Raw genomic sequence first — 13,540 nt, 5'->3', positions numbered from 1 at the left:
CACGTTCGGCACCCTAACTCCAGAACCAATGCTAGGCTCCCTGGTCTCGGCTCTTGCTTCTGCCTTTAACAGCTGCCTTTCACCTCAGAAGGAGCCCTCAGCTAATTGGATGCCACCAGGTCTTACTAAGAGAGGAGCAAAGCTAAAGGTTCTGGATGAGCAAAGGGGCACGATCATTTCACCAAGGATACTGGATGGAAGACAACACAGCTTGGAAGACAGACCAGACAATGCAGCGTGGACGGGCAGGCTGGGCTAGCACAAGCAGAGTTAAGAATAGTTAGACAGGCCGGAATCAGGATTGCAGAGTGTAGAATAGTCAGACAGGCAAGGGTCAGCTTGGAGAGGTCAGAATAAACAGGCAGGCAATGGTCAGATTGGAGAGCTCAAAATAAACAGGCAGGCAAGGGTCAGGATACAGAGTAATAGTCAGGCAAGGGTCAATAACCAAAAGATCAACAGGATTCACGTAGAAATAGCACCCAGAAACCAACAAAAAGCGTCAATGCGAAATAACGTCATCACGCTAGTGCGTAAAACCCAGAAGTGCACGCCGCACGCACCATAGGGGAAATCGGCCCAGATGAGGAAAGATGCACGTGGTAGGTGTCCCCGCCAGAGGCAAGGTGGGCGTCCCCGCCGGCCACTAGACCACCAGGGAGAGCCACTGGACCACCAGGGTAAACTATATTCATTAAAGGTATTTCATTTATGGAGAGCGTTGCAAAATTTGATCAAGATGCAATTGAGGATTTTTTTCATTTGTACCTCACCAAAATAACCAATTGAGCATATTAATCCCACAGCCAACAGAATGAAACTCCACCACTGTCTATTCACTTTTACCAATGGGTGAACTCTCACCTTCACCTTTTCATAAGTCCCTACAAATCCCATAGAAATGAATAGAGAACTATACATTTATTAAAAGATAGCTGTGCACTCTATTGCATCTAAGAAAATCTACATTGTCAGCAATAGCTGATGGTGCATGAGACTAATAGAAATAGATCATTTTAACCAAACAGAGTCTCAAATTACACTCAGTAGATATCTATTTATTCTTTAAATTTTAGTCAAAAGATAAGTCTTCTCAATTAATCACCATCACCAAATTCATATATATATATAGATATATATATATATATATCTATATATCTATATATCTATATATCTATATATATATATATTATATATATATATATATATATATAAAACATCAATTCATAATTTATAACAATTCATGTATAATAAATCACTCTACAATCAATTCCAATCTATAATCAATTACAAAATATTTTGTGAATAAATTCATATCAAACCCAATTAAAATAGTTTGTGTTGATATAGCGTCTTTTTTCCCAAACCAATACATTTCTGCTAAAAAGTCTTGGAGGAAGTAATGACGAGAAGTAAAACGAGACGCCTGCGCCGTTTCACAAATTTTTCGCTGTTTTGCGGGAAATTTGCAAATTTTTTGTCGAAACGCCCCAAATTCACCCATCACTACTTGCAGATACTTAGTCTGTAAAGGGAATCCATTAAGTATTTATCCTCAGTGCAGCCTCATTTACCCCCTTGTGAGATTTTTAATCAGCGCTGTTGCCTAATAAAAAATCACCTGGTTGCGCTCAGCGTGACAGATTTAGTCGGCATCCAACAAATATTTAAATACAGTAAGCAGGCTAGTATCCCCATGATCTGATCACTTTGTAATAAGTCCCTGTGTTATAATGTGCAGTGGTTACATTTAGCGGTTTTAACGCATTTAAAATACTCATCCACACCACTCCTTGGGATCGTCTGCACTTCTCATGGAGTTCAGGCCTGCAGATATTGAAGTCAACAGATGCTTTTCTGCTTAGTCCTTTCTCGCTGCTGCAATAATCCGGGTTGCTTATTCACTTCCTCCATGGGCGCCCTGATGAAGCCATTTATGGCAAAACATATGTAGGCAACAGCGTGGAGTAAATGAATAAGCAACCCGGATATTTATATTTGACCTCGGTGATACAGGAAAGAATTATGACAGAATGAATGATGATCCCTTTCTTATGCTGTTGGTCTCCATAGTAGTGCCAACAGAGTCTTGTGTATTCACATCAAGTTGTATGGCATAAGGCTGTCACTTTTTTTTTTTTCTATGGTTTTATTAACATTTTTAGAAGTACAAGATGGATATCACAGTACGAAATATGCATTATATACAGTATAATATAGGACACGCAGGGGCCCATTTACTTAGCTCGAGTGAAGGAATAGATTAAAAAAACTTTGAATGTTTTTTTTGGCTACTTCGACCATCGAATTGGCTACTTCGACCATCGAATTGGCTACTTCGACCTTCGACTTCAAATCGAACGTTTCGAACTAAAAATCGTTCGACCATTCGATAGTCGAAGTACTGTCTCTTTAAAAAAAACTTTGACCCCCCTACTTCGCCACCTAAAACCTACCGAGGTGCAATGTTAGCCTATGGGGAAGGTCCCCATAGGCTTTCTAACAATTTTTAGGTCGAAGAAAAATTGTTCGATCGATGGATTAAAATCCTTTGAATCGAACGTTTCGAAGGATTTAATCGTTCGATCGAACGATTTTTCCTTCAATCGAACTATTTGCAGTAAATCCTTCGACTTCGATATTCGAAGTCAAAGGATTTACATTCGCCAGTCGAATATCGAGGGTTAATTAACCCTCGATATTCGACCATGTGTAAACCTGCCCCCTTAAGTAAGAAAAAAATAACATCTAAGTGAGATTGCTTAAACATCCATCAACTGTTAGAATAAGGATAAGGACAATGCAAAATACATTTTAAAAAACAGTTTAAAGGGGTTCTATTACGGGAAACTGTGTTTTACAAAATGTATCAGTTAATAGTGCTACTGAACAGAATCCTGCACCAACATCCATTTTTCAAAAGAGCAAACAGATTGTTTCATATTTAATTTTGAAATGTGACATGGTGCTAGACATGTTGTTAGATTCCCAGGTACTCCAGTCATGTGACTTTTGTTGTGATAAACTTCAGACACTCTTTACTGCTGCACTGCAAGATCACCTCCCTCCCTTTCCCTTAGCAACCCACCAACAGAACAATGGGAAGGTAAAAGGATAACAGCTCCCTGACCTGTGCATTGCTAGGTGTGATATGAGAATAGCATTCAAAAGTAAAAATCCAAGTCCCACTTTGACTACTCCAGTTACTTCGAATAGGAAAAACAATAGCTTATCTGAAAACAGTTCAAGTGCTGACTTGTTTTGAAACCACAGGATCAGGCTCAATGACCTGAGATGACTGCCTACACACCAATATAACAGTTAAAATACATATTTGATGGTTCAGGAATACAATTTTACATGGTAGAGTGAATTATTTGTAATGTAAACTGTGTAATTTTGAAAAAAATACACCATTATGACAGAATGACTTTAATCATAAATTAGGTTGGTCAGCAGTCTATATAAATAATACAGGCATAAAGATAAATTAAAGTTCAGGTCGCACTCTTAAAATCCCAATGTTGTTAGTCTCAGCTACAAAAAAAATTGTAGGGAGGATAGGTGTCTATTATTTGGAAAAGCATAGGTAGGTAGGTACCAGGGCTCCCAAACCTTTTGGAATTTATCATGTTCATCCTGGAGAATGCTAAATAATTTTTCAGTGACCATGATCCCATTTACTGTTAAAAGTTGGAGAGAGGAATATTAATGCTTTTCCAGTATTTTGCAGTAGTTAATTTAGCAGAAATGAAAGTATAAGTTATCAAAATTCTTCTGTAAAAATATGGGCTTTTTCTATTTAGTAATGCAATGTATGGGTGCCTTCTCAGATTTATCTTGGTAAAAGTGATTATTTTTCTGTCTATTACTGCTTCTAATTGTTATCTATGGGGAATATAAATGGAAAATATATGAGAAGAAATGGTATTGAACAATATTCCTGCATTTGTCTGTCTTCCTGTGAGTATGGGATCATTTGCTCAAATGCTTGCAGTTAGGAAAACAACGCAAAACATGAAAATAGAATAATTCTTATTTTTTGTGTTGAAGTCATTTATACACAAGGGATTCATTAATTTTCTTATTCTGAAACATTTTGTACTCCATTTGTAAAATGACCCCACCAGCCTTTAAAGCTGCCATAAAAGCAAAATATTAAAAATGCTTCCTGCGCACCATATATACTGTCTATATTTTATTCATAATTGTGTTAATAAATCTTGCAGTATTTCTATGCATTTCTAAACTAAATTATGCAGGTCCACTCGCATTTCTGATTTTGCTTTGGTTATGAAACCTTATCCCTGCTCAGCTATTTTATGAACAAAATGCTTATTGCACATATTTTGCCTTTTAATGCTGCCAATATGGATAACATTTCTTTTTCAGAATGCAGACAATCATTATGATAAAACAGACCTGTTTACTCACCCTAGTGATGAGCAACATTTTTCACCAGCCTTTGCAGCAAAAAAATTCCCATTGACTCCAATGTATTGTGCACTGAAAAAGTCGCCATGGCCTCCATGAAAAACACCCATTGACTTTATACCTTTTTGCAAATTTTTGCCATTTCATGAATTTTTGGCAAAGCAGTTGGGACAGATTTGCTCATCAAGCTATCACCAAACAGGAAAATAATAATGATTGCACCTTATGGTATTTTACAAAATAGAGCTTCTCTGGCATTAGTAGCATTATTAATTTCAATTAGTTGTATTACCACCAGATTTGTTGGAGGACAATATTTCAAATGATTTGCCTGAAAATAGCACCACTTAAACTGTATATCTTTAAGCTGCAAGCTAAACAACTAATGGTTAAAATGCAATAGCTTTTGCAGTTACCATAATTTGCCAGAAATGCCAGACCTCTTGTTCCAAACAAGTCCCCCAATTGTTTTTTTGCATGGGGACCCACTTTCCTGTACTACTGTGCAATATAGATCATTGTGCAACATATTTATGTATGGCTCCCCCAGACTGGCACAAAGTGAGTACTGCATTTCGCAGTCCCATGCACACCTTCATGCATTAGGCTAATATAATAATGAGTTCCTGGTTTTTGTTTTTTTTTTGGATTAAGCTGCTCACCTATTTGCTTTGCAAAGCTTTGGCAGTATTAATACTGATTTTACTGGACTTTTTTACCCAAGCCCCTTTTGTAGGACGGATCAGTAGAAGTTAAAGTAGAGGGTTTTATCTGGAATGCTTTGGACCTAGGGTTTTCCATAATGTGGGAACCATGCATTGTCTACTAAAAAAAATAATGAAATATTAAAATAAGCAATGGTTTTGCCATCAACATGAATTTATGCTAAGATATCATTAGCCCCAAAGGGTGCTTAAATAAATTAAGGCCTAAAATGTGTCAATTTGCAATACATAGGTAAAAGCCTTTTAATATTTAGAAAAATGCCATAAACCTATATACTTTTACTTTCCTGGAAATAAAAGAATGGACAGATGGGCAGATTTATCAACATTCAAATGCATTTTCAAGTTTTTCTGGAAGTTTGTAAAACTCAAATCAACTTGAAAGCTCGAAAAACGGCAATGTGCGCTTGTTTATTTAAAAACACAAAAATCTCAAAAACTTGATTGCATAAAAATGGGAACACACAAAACTTTTGGTGTCACTGTTCCTTTAATGTTTCAAAATATAGCTGCTGTCGACTGTAGAAAAGTGAAATCAATATTTTTGCTGCAAAAAAATGAATTTGCAGCAAAAAGTTGAATTTAATGGTGATACATCTGCCCCACAGACTACATGAGCAAACAAATTCTGCTGTGATTTAGGCATGGATAAAGACTTAACTAGCTACGACATGTGCGTTATATTTCTTGAATAATTTATAACATATAAATACCATTAAATGACTTACTGTGAATGTATTCCAGAACAATAAATGATTTTGCCATCAACATTTATCTTTCCAGTTATGGATATATGTGGCTATTTAATATTCATTTTTATTGTTTTCTCTTGCATCACTACATTGACCTTGATGTTTCATGCTTCCTGTGTTTAATGGGTAATGAAAGCACTTTCCAGTAGGAACTGGATGTACGTTCAGCAGCAATCACTGATGACCGTCTGTAATCTTGCTTTATGGAGAGAGCCCCAATAACTTTCGCTACAATGGTATTCACTGATGCACTGCATTAAAAAGCTATTTGTAGGAAATTGGGTACGGTGGCTTTACAAAGGAATTAATATAAAAGCTTTTTGTAGACATTTAATAAGAAGAAGTAAGAAAATTTACCAATTTCCTGTGCCATCCAAGGAGCTCTTAGAGCACACCACTCTTCCATTCATAGATCAAGTGCACTAATAAAAGAAAACTAGCTTTCCACTCCATGCTGCTGATATCCAAATTTCGGATCCAACGTGAAATGGACATATGAGTTGGACTCATCTGGCAATGAGAGCACAGCTCAGTAGCCCACAAAGCATTGTTTAATCAGTAGTCCAAGTACTTTAGTCAACAAGCAATTAAAAGTATATTGGCATCTACATCATGAACCAGCAGCTATTGATGTTATGCTGACATTAGGAAGATGGAGAGGCCTGCATATTTAGCCTGTGATTTTTTTTTTTTATATAAAGTTGCCCATTTGTAACAAGTAGTAACTGACCTGCCATGTGGGGAAGCCTCCACACAAGCAGAGAGTTGTAGTTCAAACACGTTCTCTTTAATTGTCAAGGCCTTAAATTAAGCAGCAGCACATTCACAGTGCTCAATCATCCCAGCTATCCATATGACACTTCCCGTAACTGCACACTGCAGGGGGCACCCCTCTTGGGTCCTGGCCAGCTCACACTCCGGACCTAGCCTTTCCATTTATGCCCTGGCTGGTGTGATTCCCGCTGGGAACACTCCTAGTTGGGGCCATACCTGCCCATGCTACTTACCTCTCTCACTTACACTTCCTGGAGTTATTACACCACTAGGCCTCATACTACCTAGGCTCAGTACCTCTTCGGGAGATGACTCAACTGCTGCAGTGCCATCTGCTCATCCTATGTTGCATCTCTGATCTCACTTCCTGTAACCTTCCCTTTTATAACTTCCTAACCTCCACTCACTAGGGCCTTTACCTTACAACTGTTATCCTTTAGCTCCCTATAGGGGCAAACCTGCAAATATGTATCAACCATTACTTAAAAGGGGCCGACACCCAAAAGGATTATTCAAAATACAATTTTATCACATTAGTCAAGCAAAATAAAGTTTAATTACACTATATAAATTATTTGAATCTTGCTTCCTTCAGTCTGGGAACTCATAATTATAGCAAGCAGGCAGCAGCCATTTTGTGCACACTGTTATTAAGGCAAGTCTTGCATCATCTCATAATCTTGTTTGTGCACCAGAATGGGGGTCGCGATGTCCATCCCCATGCCCTGGCTACACAATTAAATGGTGAAGAGAGCGGGAGAATATGTGGAGAGCAGTGACATCTCGGAAGTGCTGAATGGAAAGTGAAAGCAATTGTCTGCCCCGCCTCTATGCCTAAGGCATAGAAGAGTGGCAGACAAAATTTGATTGACAGCTGAGATTTTTAAATGAGCTTACAACAGCTATGAATAGAAATTTGATTTAATGTTTAATTTGAAAAGTACTTTTGCTATACAGATTTTTGTGTCTGGGTGACAGGTCCACTTTAAACATTTGTATTAAACATTAACATTTTCCCTATTGCACATATCTAAAAATCACAGTATGTATGTACATACGTATATAGGACTAAATACCTTATCTAATTAAGGCTTGCTACAGGTAAAAACACAAATTACTTTATTGTGATTTCTTTCCAGAATACCCTCCTATTGCAAAACACTGCAGTTCCCCAAGCAAGACAGCTATGGCAACTACAAATCCTTCCTGTGACAAACAGAAATATAGACATAAAAAGTAGAATATAAAATTATGTTCCTAAACTTTATTATTTAGAAAGTTTTCTTTTGCCCACTGAAGGTGTGGGCGTTAAGCTCAATGTTCATAAATTGTACCACAAAGCCAATTAAACATTTATTATATTTTCACTTTTATGTATTAAGCTGACTGTGGTGTAAGTCATGAAAATCACATTACTGAGGGTATGATCAGAGTCTAGGCATTTAGTAGTTAGTTGTTGCAAAGTAATGAAACATAATGAATTAACCTGAAAAATAGCCTATTTCTCATATGAATGACTCCTACTTTAAATGCAGAAATAAACAGAAAAATCATGGTTTAAAGGGCAATGTTATGAATGAGCAATTTGAAGATGAACAGGAGAGGCCTCAACAGAAATATAAGTATGAAAAAGTAAGAATAAAACTATAGCCTCACAGAGCAATAGTATTTTGACTATCCATGTAAGTGACTCCATTGAAAGCTGGAAAAAGAAGAAATAAGCAATTAATTCAGACATTATAAATTGTGATCAATGTGTCAAAAAATTGAACTTTGTCACAAATTAGTTGCAACTGTATAATTTCTTCTGCTCAGCACCAAAATGATGTTTGCATGTGATGACTTACATTAAAGGTACTTGCATCCAGCATTCATTCCACAGTCCTTCCCATAATGATTTGTATACAAGTGTGTTTCTTGATGTTGTGGAACCCTGAAGCTACCTCTGCTGTCATTAATTTAATTCATGCAACGAATGCATCAGTTTTTGGGAGACTGCAACTGCGCTTGTGGCCATAAATACGTTTTAAGTGGTACATGTTATCAAGATCAACAGTACAGGTAACATAATGACAGATACTGCTTTCAGAAGCAATTATCTTCAATATTTTATCCACAAGAGACTGCTCATGAAAATGACATTATCCTGTGCTTTAGAATAGCTTAAATATCCTTCCTTCCCTATTTCCTGTAGCCTGATAACAGGATATTCTAATACAGTCCATTTCTCAAGTCTATGAGGGTAATTTGTAACTTGTCTTCAAAGTATACAACATTTGTAATGAATACTTGCCAATAACTTAATAACTTTAAATCATATTAAAAACACCATACATATGAGGGCCGACCTTGGTAATCTTCAGGTCTTCTTCCGGCGATTTGGTAATTTCCGTAGCTTTCAGCACATGTGCAGTTGTTCAGGACTGGAAGATTGCGCCAACCCGAAGAGAAGATGTCGCCCGTGAACTCTGATACCCTGAATCTGCAACGAGGGGTAAGTAAAGAGTTAGGGGCATTTACCCAGGGTAACACTCAGATTCAGCTTTGGATTGGTGGGTGATGGGCCCACCGGGGTTGCCACATCAGGGCCCCCTGCCAAAGCTGCAAAGCCCCCTCTGTCCCACTTACTCCAGCCAGCCATATCTTTTACCTGCACGTCTTTTCGTGCAATCCGATGCGGGGGGGAGTCACGAAGGAGTGATGAAGTGCAGGCTGTGGAGAGCGGGTCTGAGTCTCATGAGAGCTGGGACCCACCGGGGTTTTTCCGTGTCCCGTCTGCCCAGTCCAACCCTGCCTAGGCTGGAGGGGAGCAGAGAGGGGGTCTATGTAGGGTAGGGGATTTTAATAAAAATAGCTTGGTTCTCCTTTAAGGAGGACCTCAGGTAACATGGGGGGTGTCCTCCTAAAGCTAATACTTCATCCCCTGTTTGTCTGCATAGTGTATTGGCAGTTGAAGAAAAACTTGGCTGGCCAGAGTTTGTTGAAATCATCAGTTATGATCTGTGGGTCACCATCCCTACAACAATTGCACACAATTTGATTTTGAAGTATATTTTTGCAATGTTTATGGCCAGCTTAAAGTAACAGAAAATAACAGAATGTAATGGTATTATAGTGAAGTAGGAAATTGTGTGATGAAATTGTCCTTTGAATGTATACTGAAGTAATGGTAGAAACTGAGCAAGCCTTTGTGATCAATTCTCGCCTAAGGCATTGGGCTCCCAACATGCCATCATAATAACTTTTGAGTTGAGCAAACAGGTTTTGGATATCTACACAGCGCAAAGGCATAGGTACTTAGATGCCAAACAAGGTTCTCTGAGCCAGTCAATGTAACCTATGTTGGTGCAAGTGCCAATGCGGAAGTTATATGATGAGCAATTTTACAGATTTAAATAAGAAATGTTGCATGCCGAGTCTCAGATTGCAAATCTATGCACCCGATGAGGTATTTGCAATCCAAACAATGTCATGCAACCTACCGAAAATAAAGCATATGGCAACTTTTTATAAATGCAATCTTTTCTTCAACCTGTGATGTAGAACAGACTTCATTGTACTTTGTATTTTAATGTATGCCTTATTATATCATTGTAGGATGAGCCCAGGTCCTGATGTGCAAATTACTTTGGGTTTCTGTTGCCACAGCTTGGAAACTTTTGGGTAAGTGATTTACACAACCATAGGATAAACCTAGTGACACACAACTTGGTGGTGTTAAAGACAACCTGACCACACATTTGATAAACTTCAGTCACTTTTTACTGCTGTACTGCAAGTTGGAGTGATATCACCCCTCTCCCTTTCCTCCCCCAGCAGCCTAACAATAGAACAATGGAAAGGTAACCAGATAACAATTCCAGGACATAAGATAACAGCTCCTTGGTACATACTATATGAGAATAGCACTCAACATTAAAACTCCATGTCCCACTGCAACTCCTTCAGTTACTTTGAGTTGGAGAAACAATAGCCTGCCAGAAAGCAGTTCCATCCTGAAGTGCTAGCTCTTATTGAAAGCACAATGACCTGGGATGGCTACACACTAGTGATGTGCGGGCCGACCCGATACCTGTGGGACCCGCGGTTAGGGTCAGGTGCGGGTCAGGAAAACCCTGACCCGCACCTCACTACTACACACCTATATTAAAACTAAAAAAAAACTTGTTGGTTCAGGAATAAACTGTTATTTGGTTGAGTGAATTATTTGCAGTATAAACAATGTAATTTAAAAATTAAAACTACACCATAAAAATCATGACTTTAATGTTTAATGAAACATGCATGTATGCCATAGGCAGCACAATTCTAGGTCAGTAGCTTAACTTGAAGTTACTGAACCCCACCCACAGCAATATCATATGCCCCCCCAAAACTTTGGGAATCACGTTAAAAATATGAGTCAGTGCCCAACTGGTCCCGTTATTTTCCTGGGCCCCCAGCAGTTGTACAGTCTGCTTTCTCTATAGCTGAGACCCTGAACTGGGGTAAAGTGGAGCTGGACTACTTCATTTAGATAAAATCTACCAAGATAAAGAATATAAATAAAATATAAATCAGAAAAAAAGTTTTAATATGTATTGCAAAATGTAGCCAAGTTATATATTGGAGATAAATATAAAAAATATAAATAACTAAAAAAAAGTACAAGATCCCTTTTTCAAATGTTACAATAGCTGAATTTCAGTTATATAGAAAATACAGTAGCTATTTATGCTTCACCTAAAATTACCCAAATCTTCTACTTTACTCATTGTAATGTAAAATACACCTAAGGGCTCTTTTCCAACCACAAGACACACTGCTAGGTTCAAAGATGGATGCACAAGGTGCAGTGCCTTGAGTATTTGTAAAGTACGGTGCACCCTTTGCTCTGCTTCCCACTCCCCCTTGAATGCAAACATTTTTACTGATGGCACCATCTTCATAACACCCACATCAGCTTCACCGGAATTAGTGTCTAACATTTTAAATGGTTTGTTTGTTTAGTGCTTATATTTATGCAGCATTAGGTGAAAATGCAAAGATTTTGTGGTGAGCACAAGTATGCTACATAGTGAATTCTGTGGGAATAAAAAAAAAGACATATCTAATTTCCATGGGAATCCATAGGAAGGGAAGAAAAATCTTACTTATTGTGCACTGATTTTGTAAATGAGCCTCTCCTTTCTATAAAATCTCTATATTAAACTTTAATTGTCATGAGTTTCACTGAACCGCAACTTCACTGCCAGCAAGTACAAATTACACCTTGTCATTACTGAAAATTAATTCAGGGATTTAATTCCCAAAACAATGAGCATATAGCATGCAGAACTATTTTAGTGCTATTTCTAGACCTTTCAGATATTTTATGCATCACTTGGCCCTTCGACAGACTCCCCCAATCGATATCTGTCTGAAAGTCGGCAAGATGTCGATCGGGCAGGGTAAAAAATCCCGTTGGATCCTGGCCACATCTGTTTGTTGATGCGGTCCCAGGATCCGCCCGCCCGTATTGCCTCCATTATGATCCGATTGTTGGGCCCTAGGGCTCACGATCGGATCAGCCTGATATCACCCACCTCAATGTGGACAACATTGCCAAACTAGTGTATCTCCCAGTGTATGGCCTCCTTTAGTCTTACACATCTTTAACATGCTGCAAGCAGATATGTGATTTATGTTCCTGAAGACGGCTCCAGCTGTTGAGCCGAAACGTTGATCAAATAAAACCTTTTTGTGTATTTCATATAAATACCTGTTTGGTGCGGTTTTCTTTTTGATTATTACTATTGTTGTCTTTAACCAGCACACAGGCATTGTTTTTTGTTTGTCCGTGTGCACCATGTCTAAGCTTATTTTATATATATATATATATATATATATATATATATATATTATATATATATATATATATATATATTAAAGAATGGACCCGCACTCCAATGTTCTTAGTGAAGAAAATGATGTGTTTTATTCACAATGCATATCCAACGTTTCGGTCCACGCTGGGACCTTTCTCAAGGATCTTGAGAAAGATAAAACACATCATTTTCTTCACTAAGAACATTGGAGTGCGGGTCCATTCTTTACTACATATGCAAAAAACTTGACCAACGCACCCATCATCTAAAAAATCCGGTAAGAGTGCGCTCACCACAATTGACTTTATATATATATATATATATATATATATATATATATATATATATATATATATATATATATATATATATATATATATATATATATATATATATATATATTGTAGCCAGAATTTATTCATTGCTGATATATGGGTTGATTTTTTTTCCTTTTCTAAACACACAGACAAATCATTCTGTTCCTTTCAGAGGGATGTGAATAACTTCTATGGCAGTGGCCTATTTCAGTCAGCTGGCGAGAGATGTGGGTGAAAAGCGAAGAGCATTGCAGCGAATGAGTACAGTGGTTCTATACGTCATTTATAATAATGAACCTTACATCTAACTGGACTCTTGCTTCAGCTAATGCTTTTCTCAATTCAACGTACTTTTTTTTTTACAGGAAATAAATGAAAGCAATGGATATTGGGCAGTTTTGATTATTTTTCTTTTAGTAAAAAAGTTTCCAAGTAACTGTTGTTCTCTGTCGCTGAACAATTTATTGCAGTTAAGACTAAAACTAATATCTTATGCATTTATGATTTGTATGTTGCAATGCTGCTTAACTTGCTATTTTCTTCTTTTTTTTACCCCCTTTTCATTTGATTATGGCTTTTTAATAGTGCTAACCTATATAGAAATCCGTATAAGAGCTGTTCTAATGCCAGAAAAACCTGTTATGCTGAAAAACAGACAAATGTTGCTATAAAGTCTAGTTACCCAGAGCAAA

The 13,540-nt window shown here is 37.5% G+C and overlaps 1 long non-coding RNA gene across 1 annotated transcript in view; it reads left to right on the top strand.

Annotated features, from left to right (window-relative positions):
- LOC108709332 overlaps positions 1–13,531 on the top strand; it is a 38,280-nt gene extending 24,749 nt beyond the window's left edge. Inside the window, exons 3-4 of the long non-coding RNA XR_001934607.2 lie at positions 10,283–10,348; positions 12,998–13,531. This is a non-coding gene — a long non-coding RNA (uncharacterized LOC108709332). The remainder of the gene's footprint in view (positions 1–10,282; positions 10,349–12,997) is intronic.
- The last annotated feature ends 9 nt before the right edge of the window (positions 13,532–13,540 follow it).

This window comes from Xenopus laevis, chromosome 2S (genome assembly GCF_017654675.1).
Source record: "Xenopus laevis strain J_2021 chromosome 2S, Xenopus_laevis_v10.1, whole genome shotgun sequence".
Classification (NCBI taxonomy): Eukaryota; Metazoa; Chordata; class Amphibia; order Anura; family Pipidae; genus Xenopus; species Xenopus laevis.
The sequence above is the reverse complement of the archived record's forward strand: the minus strand, read 5'-3'. Positions and strand labels throughout refer to the sequence as shown.